Source organism: Leopardus geoffroyi, chromosome A3 (assembly GCF_018350155.1).
Source record: "Leopardus geoffroyi isolate Oge1 chromosome A3, O.geoffroyi_Oge1_pat1.0, whole genome shotgun sequence".
Classification (NCBI taxonomy): domain Eukaryota; kingdom Metazoa; phylum Chordata; class Mammalia; order Carnivora; family Felidae; genus Leopardus; species Leopardus geoffroyi.
In genome coordinates this window covers 123,065,916-123,080,318 of record NC_059336.1, presented here as the reverse complement: position 1 = coordinate 123,080,318, position 14,403 = coordinate 123,065,916, and positions in this window count along the sequence as shown.

The window sequence follows — 14,403 nt, the reverse complement described above, 5'->3', positions numbered from 1 at the left end:
GGATATGGACCCACACTGATGAAGAGAGGATGAAGAGAGGAACACCTAGACAAATGTCCAAAACCATGCTGCTTGAGAATGGAAAGGCTAGAATAAGATAGAAATGTGAGACCCCACAGATAGAGAAATTATTTGCTACTGTATATTGACTGTATCACGTAATCATTTAAATATCTTCAGGTCTCTCTCATCTTAAATCAAGTTCCATGAAATAATCCTGGAATGATTGTCTATTCATATGGTCTCCAATTTGTACACCTCCTGTTTGTTCATCAACTCACAACAATCTGGCTTTGCCCTACTTTGTTCCCCTGACACCTCATTTCCCTGTGATTATCTGTGAGATTAAAAAAAAAAAGTTTGTTTATTTAGAGAGACAGAGACAGAAAGCAGGGGAGAGACAGAGAAGGAAAGGAAGGGAATCACAAGCAGGCTCTACGCTGTCAGAGGAGAGCCCAATGCGGGGCTCGATTCCATGAATCATGAGATCATGACCTGAGCCGAAATCAAAAGCCAGACATTTAACTGACTGAGCTACCCAGGCACCCCAGTCTGTGAGCTTTTTGTTGCAAAGACCACTTCTCCTTTCTGAGTCTTGATATTTGACATTTTTAATCACTCAGTGTTTTTTAAAAATGTTCTTTCCCTGAGTTCTATGACACCACATGAGATGGCTTTCTTTTGACCTCTGAGGCTGCTCTTTTTTTTCTTTTTTTGCTTTCCTTCAGGTACTTCTATGTCCTTAAATGGTTCTCTCTTATTGAGTGTCAGAGGCTTCAGGTCTATGTTACCTCTTCTATTATGATTACTTGGATGAGGACCTGTTTGCTGATGCCTCCCTGAAAGTTGCAAGGAAGTTCGGTTTGAACTCTTATTCACCACCATCAACTCTAGCTCTCACACACCTATAGTTTTAAAAGTTTTTTTTCTTTTCACAACTCAGACATGCAGTGCAAACTTTAGAGCAGTTCTAGTGATTTGCAATGTAGCTAAAGAAATATTTTGATTGCCTTAGTCCTTTGGTTCTTCATTATGTAGCTGGGTTTTCTTGCACCCGCTTCTGATGCAGCCTGACAAACAGATACTTACTGCCATTTGTTTTATTTCATCATCTGCCTCTTATTGGTGCTAAGGTTAGCATAATTGTCATCAGCAGCCTTTTTCTGCCTTTACAAACGTCCAGGCAATCGCTTGGGTTCTCAATTTGAGTTACCAATTTGTGGGTTGTAGAGAAGAAAATGATAGTTCCCAATTTTATGGAAACAATAAGGTGGGACTTATAAATTAAAAATCATAGGAGTTTTCTGATGGAAGTCTAAAGCCTGTGGCTCCTCTCACTTACAGAGCTGGAAACTCTGATCTGTCATTGGTGTTCCTGACTTATACACAGTCTATATCTGCAAACATCAGTGACTGTGCAACAAGGGTGCTTTCACTGGTAAATCAGCAGTGAGATACATCAGCGTATTTAGGGACCAGCCCTGGTCTGGCACCCAGAATATCCCTCTCTACTTAGTGGCATACAGAGAACAGGTAGATACAGTTGTAAGCAAGTTCCAGGATATATACTGTTAGCAAAATTTGCTGCCAAGTTCTTGGACTGGTCTTGCCTGAAGGTAATTTAATTTCCTTTGAAGACAGGGTCTAGATTAGGGTGCACTTCTGTTTAATTAGATTTCTTTGTCCATTGTTTGCCTACCCATTATCCTTTTCTTCTTCCCATTGTACTATTTTAGTCACCACAGAACAGCAACAGGTGATCAGAGAAGAAAGAGAATGCTAGTTCAATTGGAAGATTAAGACCTGAAGTCAGTGCCCCAGCAAATCTCACACAGACCTCTGAGCCTATCTATGTCACTCCATAGATCACTGCTTACTTTTCAGTATCCTCTTTTAGAGAGTAAGATCTCCAAAATAAAAGGAACATTCCTTTATTAGTCTAAATGAACTAGTACCTAACCCAGAGTAGTCCAACAATGCTTATAAGATTTTTACTAAATTATCTTTTGCAAGCACCAAGGAAGCCTCAGTGGAGTATTTGTCTTCTAAAAAATAACAGCAACAATTTTTACCATACCCCATTAAAGGCTATAGTTTCATTGTTACCTCTGGATGAATCTCTTATATGAATCTTTCCATGCAATGGTCATAGCCTGCTAAAATTTTAGACTTTCATTGTGCCATTTGTTATAGAAATGTTTGTCAAAGAAACAGGAAAGGTAAAATACGGGTCAAGTCTATCATAGTACCTTTGTATCCCACACACCCAGGGGATACATTTCTGAACTAGTCTGATACCACAATGTAACACTTACCCTGACATAACACGTTCAACCCCACAGTTAAAGAGTCAGCTATAAGATATGTAATAATACCTGGTAGAAATTTTTTTTTCTACCTTTACCTTTTTCTACCTTTTTACCTTTACTTCTTTCTATCCACTCCAGGTATCTGTATCTATATCAACTATATCTATCTATATCTATAACTATCTATCTCAATATATATCTACATATTCTATACACACATAAGTGTATATAAAAATATAAACTCATCTACACACATGTGTATATACATATAAATGTATGTGTTTTATGTATTATAGATATGTGCATAAGTATTATATATACACATACATATTTATTATACAGATTTACATACTGGAAAATAAAATTCACCTTGTGAATGAATTTCAATTTGGCAATATGCATTAATATTTCCTCTAAATATTCACAATTTTAATCCAAACAGTCTATATCCAGTAATTTATTCTAAAGTTATTGAGAAATGCAAGCAAAATTTTAAGTATAAGAATGTTTTTAGCAGTATTATTTGCAATAGAAAAAATTGACAGATAATAACCATCTACTGTTTAACTAAATATAATATATCCATTTTGTCAAATATTATTCAGTCCTTCCCGGAAATCAGATTTCAAAAGAATATTAAATAATGCAATCAAATATCCATAAAGTAATTTTAAGTAGAAAAAATGCAGCATATAGAATTGTTATAATGATAATGGTGATGCCTTAGGCTATATATATATATACACACATATATATAGTGTGTGTGTATATATATATATATGTATGTGTGTGTATATATATACACACACACACACACATAATGGCCCTACTTTTGTCTAATATTGTCCATTTTGTCCTATCTTTTTCACTTTTTCTGTACTAAAAGGTGTTTTGTTTTTAATGTCATAAAAATTAAGTGGGTTGTTAAGGAAGATCTAATAGTTAAAAACAGACAAAACTAATACAATGGGATATAATAGGGCTAATTGCAAATGTCTGTGTTTAGGTACAAATATTTGAGAAGACAAAACACATTTAATAAATATTCCTGATCTTAATGAGTCAAGATCCATTTTAGGCAACTGTTTGCAGGGTCTCCTGACAAGACAAATGCAGTCTGTGAATTGTAATATATTTCTATAAGAAAAACTGAAAGTGAGAATTACTCCATTCTTTGACTCCATACTGGGAATACTGTGCTTGGCTCCAAGGACCACACACTGAAAGAGGTTTAAGGACCTGTAACCTAGTGTGACCAGAATTACAAATGGCTGCCTTGGGGGATTACAAAGTCCTCCAGAGCAGTAGTGCTGGCAGGGGCATCTGTTTGGGTTAAATATAAAGGCATATTTCTTAAGATCAGGACTATAAAAAAAATGGAACCAGTTTTCCTGTGACATCATTATCTTACTCTCAAAAAGAAATTGGGAGAGCTTCTGAGTCGTCCCTTTGACATGAGCCCTGTTCCACAAAGAAAGTAGATTACTTCCACTCACTCTCCCCGCAAACCTGCAGAATCCCGAGAGGTATATAGCATCTGGGCAAAACGGTCTGGGTGTTTTCAGGATGAAGACATTTCCTTCATTATGAGGATTCCTGCCCCATTAATAAAACATAGAAAAATATCAAAGAAAAAGGGGGATGAGTATGAATCACAGAACAGAATTACTTTTGTAATGTAGCATGTTTTAAGAATATTCAAGCAGATGTACATAGAAACAGTTTGCCAAATTATTTTACAATAATATTATAAAATATTTTTTCTCAATGAAAACGCTTATGGCTATCAACCTAAGAAAATCCTGTTGGAATGTATGTGTTCAAACCTGTCTTCAGAAGCTACTTAATATGTCGATAATTACTTATGAGTCTATTTAATGTCTGGTTTTGAATTGCTTTTTCTGTGATTCACAAAAAAAGTACAAGTATGCCAGATGGCAGTGCATAAAATGAGAATAATTTAATCTTTTACTTAACAAAGTACTGTAACTTGGCTTACTGTGAGAAGGAAAATTTATTTTTAGGATGTCAACCTTCACATCTAAATGTATGTCTGTATGTACGTACACGCGTGTATGTATGTATGTATGTGTGTGTATATATATATATATATACACACACACACACACACACACACATATATTTGTGTGTGTGTATGTGTGCGTGCATGCATTATAAAACTATATAGGGATTTTTCATATCTGTATATTACTTAGCTACTCAGGCATTTTGTGTATTCATCAACAAAATTTAATGGGCACATGCTTTGCAGTGAATTTTCTTTGTGATATGTTTATTCCTTATAGGCGAGGGGAGAGACAATGGATCTGACAGAAAAGAATAAAAAGTATCTGCATTAAGACCCTATTTAACAAATGCAATATGGCTACTCACCAAAGTCGATATAATAAATGCAGGAGGAAAAACACATTCAAACCTTTCAATTGTAGCTGTGTGGGCTGCACAATTATAAAACATATTTACTAATAAAGTGCAACCTAAGATTATACAGCATGGAGGTGCTAGGTAATTATGAGTTAATTCAATGAAATATATAATTTTGCTTATTCTTGATCAGTAGTTGATTTAAGGTAATGCATACATTTTTAATGAAATAACTGAAAAACTATTGAAAACATTGGGCAAAAATGAGGGTCCTAATTAATAATCTGTTCTTCTTTTATTTCCTGTTGCAGATTTTAGCCAATGTTCTCTATTCAGCTGTAATAAAACCCTATTCATTTAACTTCCAACTGAAAGCAGGAAAATGTCTTCAGAGTGTCCCATACTTCCAATGCATTGCCAAATTCTAGCTTCTAAATTTTCATTTCATAAAAATAAAAATAATCTCAGGAAGTTATCTTTAGTGCCTCTCCACAAAACCTGAATCTTATCTCTGCAAAATCCCTGATCTCATCTAAAATTGTGAAAACTAAAGCTATCTTCCTTGCATTTGAAACAAATTAACTTGTCCCCTTTTATTCTCATCTCCTAGTTGCCTTAACTTTTTGCTGCCAATTGGTGAACATCTGCCATTCCAAACCATGCTAAATCATTTTACTCTCCTCTGGATCTCTCTTCTAGTCACATTCAAGCATTTTTAATTACTAAAAAGCCTTGAATGCTTGCATGCTCTAAGTAAACCTCAAAGGCATCTGTTTTTTTGTTTTTTGTTGTTAAGAGTTCCTCTATCTTCCAAATGACAGCCTTTGCTATTTTGCCTGAAGTTAGGCTGCCCTTCCAGAAGTTCCATGTGTTAGGGCTCCTCCATTAGACCTGTCATAACTCAACGCTACCTTCCTGTTTAATCTAGCACACAGAGCTAATCATCCTTGGATTCTCCATCAACATCGAGTACCTAATCAACAAGTAAATTTCCCAATATTTAAGTCAGGGTTGGGTCAAGAACTAAAGTAATGTAAGTGTTTGATTTACTAAATTGATGGCTGAATAACCATGGGGTACTAAATCAGGCTTCATCCATCCAAGTGAACCAAAATTAGTAACGAGGACGTTTTACACCCATACAATGATGGTAGCATGCTGTGCATCACTCAGAGGTCATGTCTCTAGTACAAAATGCTAGGGAAAAATGAGAATCTGCCACTTAACTGCCCTTGAATCCCTAGGATTCTGGAATCCCAGTAGAAAAAATAAGTGTATTGATACCTACTTGGCATTTGAAGTCACAATGCCAATCTGTCACCATCCTGTAAGCAATATATAAATTGTGCTGGCAGATGGGTAAGAATTCCTGTCTTCTGTGCTGTATTCATTTATTTGAAAGGAAAGTAACAACCTTGCTCCATACCTTTTACAGGTATGGTGACTGCTGTGTCTGCAATTGATTAAGCTCCATTTGTTTACATAATATTAAAGAGCATTTCAGGCACCAGTCTTTCAAGTTGCCAACAAAAAAACACATTGTTTTCAGTTTTTTAAAACATAATTAATCTGTAGACTTCTGTGCCAGGTTAACTCAATTGATTTTTTTTTTCCTGCTCCCCTCCCCCCCCTCCCCCTTTGTCACTTGACAGCTTGAAACTGGGCTTGGAAAAGCTCATTTGCATTCTTGCAGCAAGGCTGCAGAATAAACCAAGCAAATGCGTCTATTTGTGTACTTCAATATATGACTGTGCTTGCTTCAATCAAGACTTATTTTCAGTATCATGGCCAACAAAAGCATTAAACGAGTTTTCTCCGACATGAGTGATAAGCTGTAGAATGTATTTCTTTAAAGGATTTTTTTTTCTGTGACGCTTATGGAATGCAATAAAAAAATAGAAGAGTGCCAATCTCACTAGAAATTCATAATGCTACCTTGCCATTTGACTCTTTCTCCTTGTTTCCTGACATGTTAAGTACCTTCATTATAGTTTAGGTTGTACCTGATTATAAGTTTAAAAGATTACAGATATTTCAAAAGGAATTATTTTTAAAAAATCAGTATTTCACATTGAACTTTAAAGATTTCATTCTCAACCCACGATTGTCATTTCACATACTGATCTCTTTTGGGAGTTGATGCTGGTATTGGCTTCTAAGAGTGAAAAACATCTAAAGTCTATTTTTTCAGGCATTAGTATTGTTTCAACATAATCTCTTCTGAGTATATTTTTCTAATTCTTCCCCCATGAAAATACTTGGTGCAAATTCATTTAAATTATTTCTTCCTTAACTATTTCCCTGCCAGGGACCAAATATTTAACTGAACCCACATTATTTATGTGATTATTAATGTGTGGTTTCATCTACAAAACGGAAATCCATATGTGTGTGTGTGTGTGTGTGTGTGAGAGAGAGAGAGAGAGAGAGAGAGGGGAGGGATAAGGAATGTGTATTACTGGAAAGGTACAAGTGAAAGAAAAAAAATCATGTTTCTTGTATTTTGCATAATGCTAGAGTATAGTGCTAATGACAGAGGTGATGTTCTCAGTCATTCCAGTCAACACATTCTTCTTTTCACAACCTAATCTCCTTCATCTGAAAGAGAAATATATTTTTAGCCAACTCTCTGGGACCAAGTCATTGATTTATGAATATAAGGTGAAGGACTTCATGAATTTTTTCCTGACCTCCATCTGTCATTTTCTCAGTCATATCTATTTTAAGAAATATAAAACAAATTGTCCTAATGGGGCACATTATCACCTTGATATATCACACAGGAAGAACTCCCTCTGCTTCTTGTCACACCCACACAGAAAATTAGCTTTAACACTGCCCTAAGCTGATTTTCTCTCTATTCTTTATTATTTTATACTGATAATGATATACATTACTCAAATGCTGATTCATTCTGAATATTCTCACCAAAGATTGGAGTAAGTCCCTTCAAGTCTTATGTAGATAAGGACAGAAACCAGAAACAATTGTTCCTGCAACCGAGAATTCCTGGAATATTAATCCACCAAAGCTGACCAAAGGATCATGGTAGTGACTGCCAACTTTTTCCTTTACTACATATGAGTTCACATTTTAACAACACTACCGGTTATGTCTTTGACAAACATCACACCTATTAAGCCTCAAGCCTCATCTGAAATAAGCAAAAAAAAAAAAAAAAAAATCACTTATCTCACTAATAATTAAGGAAATGCAAATGAAAACTACAATAATATACCATCCCACATCCATTAGGATGTCTACTGTCAAAAAAAAATACAGAAGAAAAAACAAGTGGTGGTGAAGACACGGAAAGAATATAGAACCCTTGTATACTATTAACGGGAATGTAAAATGGTGCAGTTGCTATAGGAAACATAGTATGACAGTTCCTCAAAAAATTAAAAATATAATTACCATATGATCCAGCAATTCCATTTCTAAGTATATACTCCAAAAAATTAAAAATAGGATTTGTACACTTATGTTTATAGCAGCATTATTTGCAATGGCTACAAGTTTCTATTGACAGATGAATAGATAAGTGAAATGCAGTGTTTACATACAAGGAAATGTTACTTAGCCTTAAAAAGGAAGGAAACTCTGAGATATGCCACAACATAGATGAACTTTGAGAACATTATGCTAAGTTAAACAAGCAAGTGTCTCTCTCTCTCCCATACACGCACACAGCAAATATAGTAGGATTCCACTTGTATGAAGTAATTACAGCAGGCAAATCACAGAGACAGAATAATGTAGAATGGTGTTTCCCAGGGACTGGGAAGAAAGGAGAAAGGGGGTTTATTTTTAATGGGAATGGAACTGTAACTTTACAAGATGAAGAGAGTTCTACAGATGGATGGTGATGATGGTAGCACACTATGCATGTATTTAATACACTGAATTGCACACTTAAAAATGGTTAAGATGACAAATTTTATGTTTGCATATTTTGCCATATTTTTAAAAATGGAAAAAAGCATAATCACTTAGTTTTTTAAGGAAATATAGTTAGATAGGAACCAAAAAAATGTTGATGCATAATTGAATGAAATTCCATGTAGTCTCATTTTACTGCTGTTTGTAACCACATGTAGGAATTATATTATTCTCTACACATTAACACAATCTCTCTCTCTCTCTCTCTCTCTCTCTCTCTCTCTAACACACACACACACACACACACACACACACAACACACACACACACAATCCACTACTACTACTACTACAAAGTCTGGATAGAGGAAGATATAAGACTATGAGTAGTGACAATTTATTCTCTTGGTAGATGCAGACTGGGCATAAGCTAATATATTCTAAAAGAATCAATCAGAAACTGACACACAAATAGGTTCCATTTTGGGACAAGATACAATATGTTTCATGCAGTCTGACGTTAAAATAGTACATTTTCCTTGTAAAATATTGTGAGCCTTCCTGTGTGGTCCTGGAAACCCTGATAATATAATATACTTCAGAATGGAAGAATACCACCTTAATTCACATGCACAGACATGGAGCTCTCCTTGGGGGTTGTTATTGTCACTAGGGCAAAAATCAATGACAGAACATGAAAGGGGCCTGATTTAAATTAGGCTTACTAATAAGGAAGTTAGCAACCAGAGTTTCATTAATAAAATCATGATGTACAAATAATTACATCTCTTGCCTTTGATCGTAGTTGAGCATTTTGTGTTATTCTGACTCCTACTCTTGAAGAACATCGACAAGATGAAGTTCTGTTAGAGGAGGGTGATCTGGAGGATGAAATATCTAGAATTCAAATTAGAAATGAGAAAAAAGCTATTGGTATGGTAACTGTTTCGCTTGGATACATAGGAAAAACATTATACAGCTTTACACATCTGAAGCACTATCAAAAAAAAAGAATAACATATTGTGTAACTGTAGATAATAAAAATAGGTCAAATGGGATAAAGTTGAAATATGTTAGAGTTTATATCATGTTTCTAAAAAGTTTTGAGCAATTAATTCTGCTCAACAATGCAACATGACCCTTCTGATGCACCAGTCTTCTGGTCACTGGGAGAATTCAAGGGTAATCGTCATCCATGAGGAACAGAATCAAAGAGAATCCTGCATTGGTAAAAGTTGTGATATGAGACCTTAAATCTATTTCTAGCCCAAAAATTAAAACTTCTAGTAAACTGGACACCTTTGAAACTTTCAATTTTCCCTTTGAAAAACTCTTAGACTTAGAAATATGTGGATGAGCCAAAGTACCCATATCACTTTTACAATTAAAGAATAAAGAAAGTCATTTAAATGACATTCCAAGTGGTAATGATCACTAGATTGAGTCCATGCCATATTAGGACAGAACAAAACCCATTTTTAAATTAAGTTTGTAGAAACACAGGACAGGACTGTTATGTGAAAGTCATTATGATGAGTGAAGTTATCACAAAAATAGTAATGATCTGGTTAGCTATGACACAAATAGTATGCACAAAAAGTAAATAAATAGATAAATAAGACCTCAATAAAATAAAAACAAAGTTTGAGCATCAGAAAACATCCAGAAAGTGAAAAGACAACTTTTAGAATGGGAGAAAATATTGGCAAATCATATATCTGATGAAGGTCTAGTATCCAGAATATATAAAGCACTCCTTCAACTCAACAATAGAGACAACCAAATTAAAAAAAGGGCTGAGTACTAAAATTGACATTTCACCAAATATGATATACAAAGGCTCAGTAAACGTATGAAAAGATACTCAACATCACTAGTCATTATGAAGATGTAAATCAAAACCACCTTGAGATATCATTTTATACCCACTAGGAAGGCTGGAATCAGAAAAATGGAAACTAACAAGTATTGGCAATTGGAGGAAGTGAAGAAAATTAAACCCTTGTACATTGCTGGTGGGAATGCAAAACAGTTTGACTCTTGTTGAAAAGAGTTTGTTGTCTCCTCAAAAAGTTGAAGAAAGAATTACCATATGACCCCTACAATTCTACTCCTAGGTATATACTCAGAATTGAAAACAGGCACTCAAATAAGTACAAATATATGCATGTTCATAGCAGCACTATTCACAATAGTGAAGGTAAAAGGTGAAAACAACCAATGTTCACAAATGGCGGAATGTTTACCAATGGAGGAATGGATAAAGAAATTGTGTTATATACACACAATGGAATATTATCAGCCATAAAGAGAAATAAAGTACTGATACATACATGGATGAACCCTCAACACATAAGGTCACATATTGTACAATTCTATTTGTATTAAATATTCATTATAGATAAAGCCATGGAGAAAGAACACAGATTACTGCTTGTCACAAGCTGGAGGGAAGGGGATATGGAGTGAAACCATAGAGAACAAACTGAGGGTTGCTGGAGGGAAGGTGCATGGAGGATGGGCTAGGTGTGTAATGGGTATTAAGGAGGTGAACCTATTGTGATGAATATTGGGTATTGCATGTAAGTGATGAATCACTAAACTCTACCCCTGACATCACTATTACATGATATGTTAACTAGAATTTAAATAAAAACTTCGGAAAAATATGTAAGGGGTTTTACCTTGGAGTGATGGAAATGTTCTAGAACTAGACGGGGGTGATGATTGCATAACATTCTAAACATTCAGTACAACACTAACATTCAGTAACAAGTGCTAAATGCAACTTAGTTGTTCATTTTTAAATGATGAATTTTGTGTTTTGTGAATTTCACATCAATACAATATTTTTTAAATAATATTATATTCTGGAGGGGATGGCAGAAAGGAGTTCAATCTTTAGATACCTAAAAGATTCAAGGGTGGTGGTCCCTCTCATATCTTTATTTAATTCAACAATCTGACTCCTTCAGGAACTGGATGGATCCTGGGGAATGACTGTATTCTATGACAGACTTAATCAAGCACTAGGCCCATTTGCAGCTGTAGCACGAAAGGTCTTATTGTTACAACAGATTAATAAGGTCTCAAGTACATGGTATGTAGCCATTGATTTGGCAAATGTGGTCTTTTCCATTCAAATTAGAAAACAAGATCAGAAATAGCTTGCATTCATATAGGACAGAACAATGTTTATTCACGATTATGACTCAGAACTATGTTAAGTCTCTCATCCTATGTCAGGAATCCTAAGAGATCCGGGCCACCTGGACATCTCCAAGAATACTGCTATGTTCCACTATAACAACAGTATCATGTTAAGTTGGCAAGATGAGAAAGAAGTGGCTAGTCTTCTCCAGGCCTTAGTAAAAGAAATGCATCCCAGAGAAGGGAAAATAAACCCTACTAAGATTCAGGGGCTGGATACTTCAGTGGAATGTGGGGGAATCTAGTGTGAGGGGAGTGCCATAATATTTCTTTCTTTTTTTTAAAATACATTAAACACACACACACACACACACACACACACATATACACACATATCCTCAAGTTAGTTAACATACAGTGTGGTTTTGGCTTCAGGAGTAGAATCCAGTGATTCATCTCTTATATATAACACCAAGTGCTCATCCCAACAGGTGCCCTCCTTAATGCCCATCACCCATTTTCCTTTCAAAGTAAAAGGCAAATTGCTGCATCCTGCATCTTCCCCCAAAGAAGGAAACACATTGCAGCAGGTCCAAACCATAGAGTGATCAGTGCTACCACTTGGGCCACACAAACCAGTAAACACTGTGTTGTTAGAAGTGTCTGTAATGAGAAAGGATGTAGTATGGAGTTTATGGCAAGCTCTAGTGCAGAATCACATGTAGGCCCCTGGGATTCTGAGGCCACATTATTTACAAGAGAGAATTATAAGCCCTTTATGAAATAAATATCTTTTGGGGTGCCTGGGTAGCTCAGTTAGTTGAGCGTCCAACTCTTAATTTTGGCTCAGGTCATGATCCCAGGGTTGTGGGATCAAGCCCCATGTCAGGCTCTGTGCTTAGTGTAGAGCTTGCTGAAGATTCTCTCTCTCTCCCCCTCTGCTCCTCCCCCCCCCCCCCGAAACAAAAATAATAAAAAAGAAATATATTTTGGCATCTTACTGATGGACCACTTGCACATGGGACATGAAGTGACAATGCCTTTGGAATTTCCCATTATAAGCTGGGTTCTGTCAGGTAAACCAAGACATAAGGTCCTATAGGTCTGGCAGTAATTGTCCATAATACAATGGGAATTTACATTTGGGAATGAACCTGAGCAGGGCCAGAAGGCACAAGTTACATTCATGAACATGTAGTCCAAACCTTGTGTTACCTGTAGAGTCACATAAGTGCCTCTCCATCAACTTGTACCAATGACCATAGGGGGATTTCTATGCAATCAGCTGAAGGAGAAAGGAAGTGACTGGTTGTGGTTTGGAAATAGGTCATGTTGGTGTGTGGGTACAATCCGAGAAAGCAATGGCTGCAGATCTATATTCAGGGGTGGTCCAGAAATATAGTCAAGAGTGATAATTTCCAAAATGGGCTAAAGTATGAGCAGTTAATCTACCTATTTTTTGTGGAAGGATAAATGACTCAAAGTGACAGTCAAGGTCCTTGGAGGAAAAGAACTGGAATACTGGAGACATCTTCCAGAGAGAGGCAGTGGAGGTCATACAGAAGCAGGAACAAAATATAATTATTTTGTTAACTCCCATAGGAGAACATAAACCACAGGAAAGGCACAGAACAACCAAGTAGACAATGTGACTGAGCTAGTTATCTTTAGCCATCGTTTGTTATCAGCCATCCACAACTGGTATGTTGAGCACATGAATGGAGTGGTCATAGTGACAGAGCCAGAGGCTATAAATGGGCCCAATAACACAGACTCCCACTTACCAAGGCAGATCTATTGATATCTCTGAATTCCTAATTTAGCAGTAACAGAGACCAACACTGAATACCCAAAATGACACCATTACTTGAGGAGATAAACTGGCTACTCTGTGGCAAGTTGACTACACTGTGTTCCTTCTATACTGAAAAGACCATCTGTTCAACCTCACAGGGATAAGAAATAAATTGGGAGTTTGGGCATTCCTTTCCTGCCCACAAGGCAAAAGGCATAGCCAACACCACTATCTGGGAGTTTAGAGAATGCCTGATCCATAGGCATGAACTTCTCTACATATATCTTCAGACCAGGAAACTGATGTTCAGTGGTGGAAGTGAAGAAGGTGCTGGAGTGAGATTCACTGGTTATATCATACACTATGCCATCAGGAGGGTTCTGGCCTTTTACAGAACACAAGAATAATGTCCTACAAGTGCAATGAAATGCCAGCCTAGAGGACACAGTCTGAAAGGAGTAAGTATGACTCTTCATAGCACAATGCATTTATTAAATGTCTCTCTATATAATGGTTTGTCCCCACTAGGAAGGATACGCGTGTTCAGAAACCACGGGGTGGAAGCAAGGGTGGCTCCACTTACCATCACTACCAATGATTCATTGGGGGGCCTTATGATTTCTGTTCCTATAACTCTAGGCTCTTCAGGTTTGTAGATCCTGGTCCCCAAAGGTGTACATTCTTGCTAAGGGACACAGCTAAGAATCCTACTGAACTGTAAGTGATACCTGCTACTAGGGAACTTTGGACTCTATGACCAGGGAAAAGCAGGCAATAAGAGTCACTATATTAGCAGGAGTGGGGCACCTCGGTGGCTCAGTTGATTAAGCGTCCGACTCTTGGTTTCAGCTCAGGTCATGATCTCATGGTTCATGAGATGGA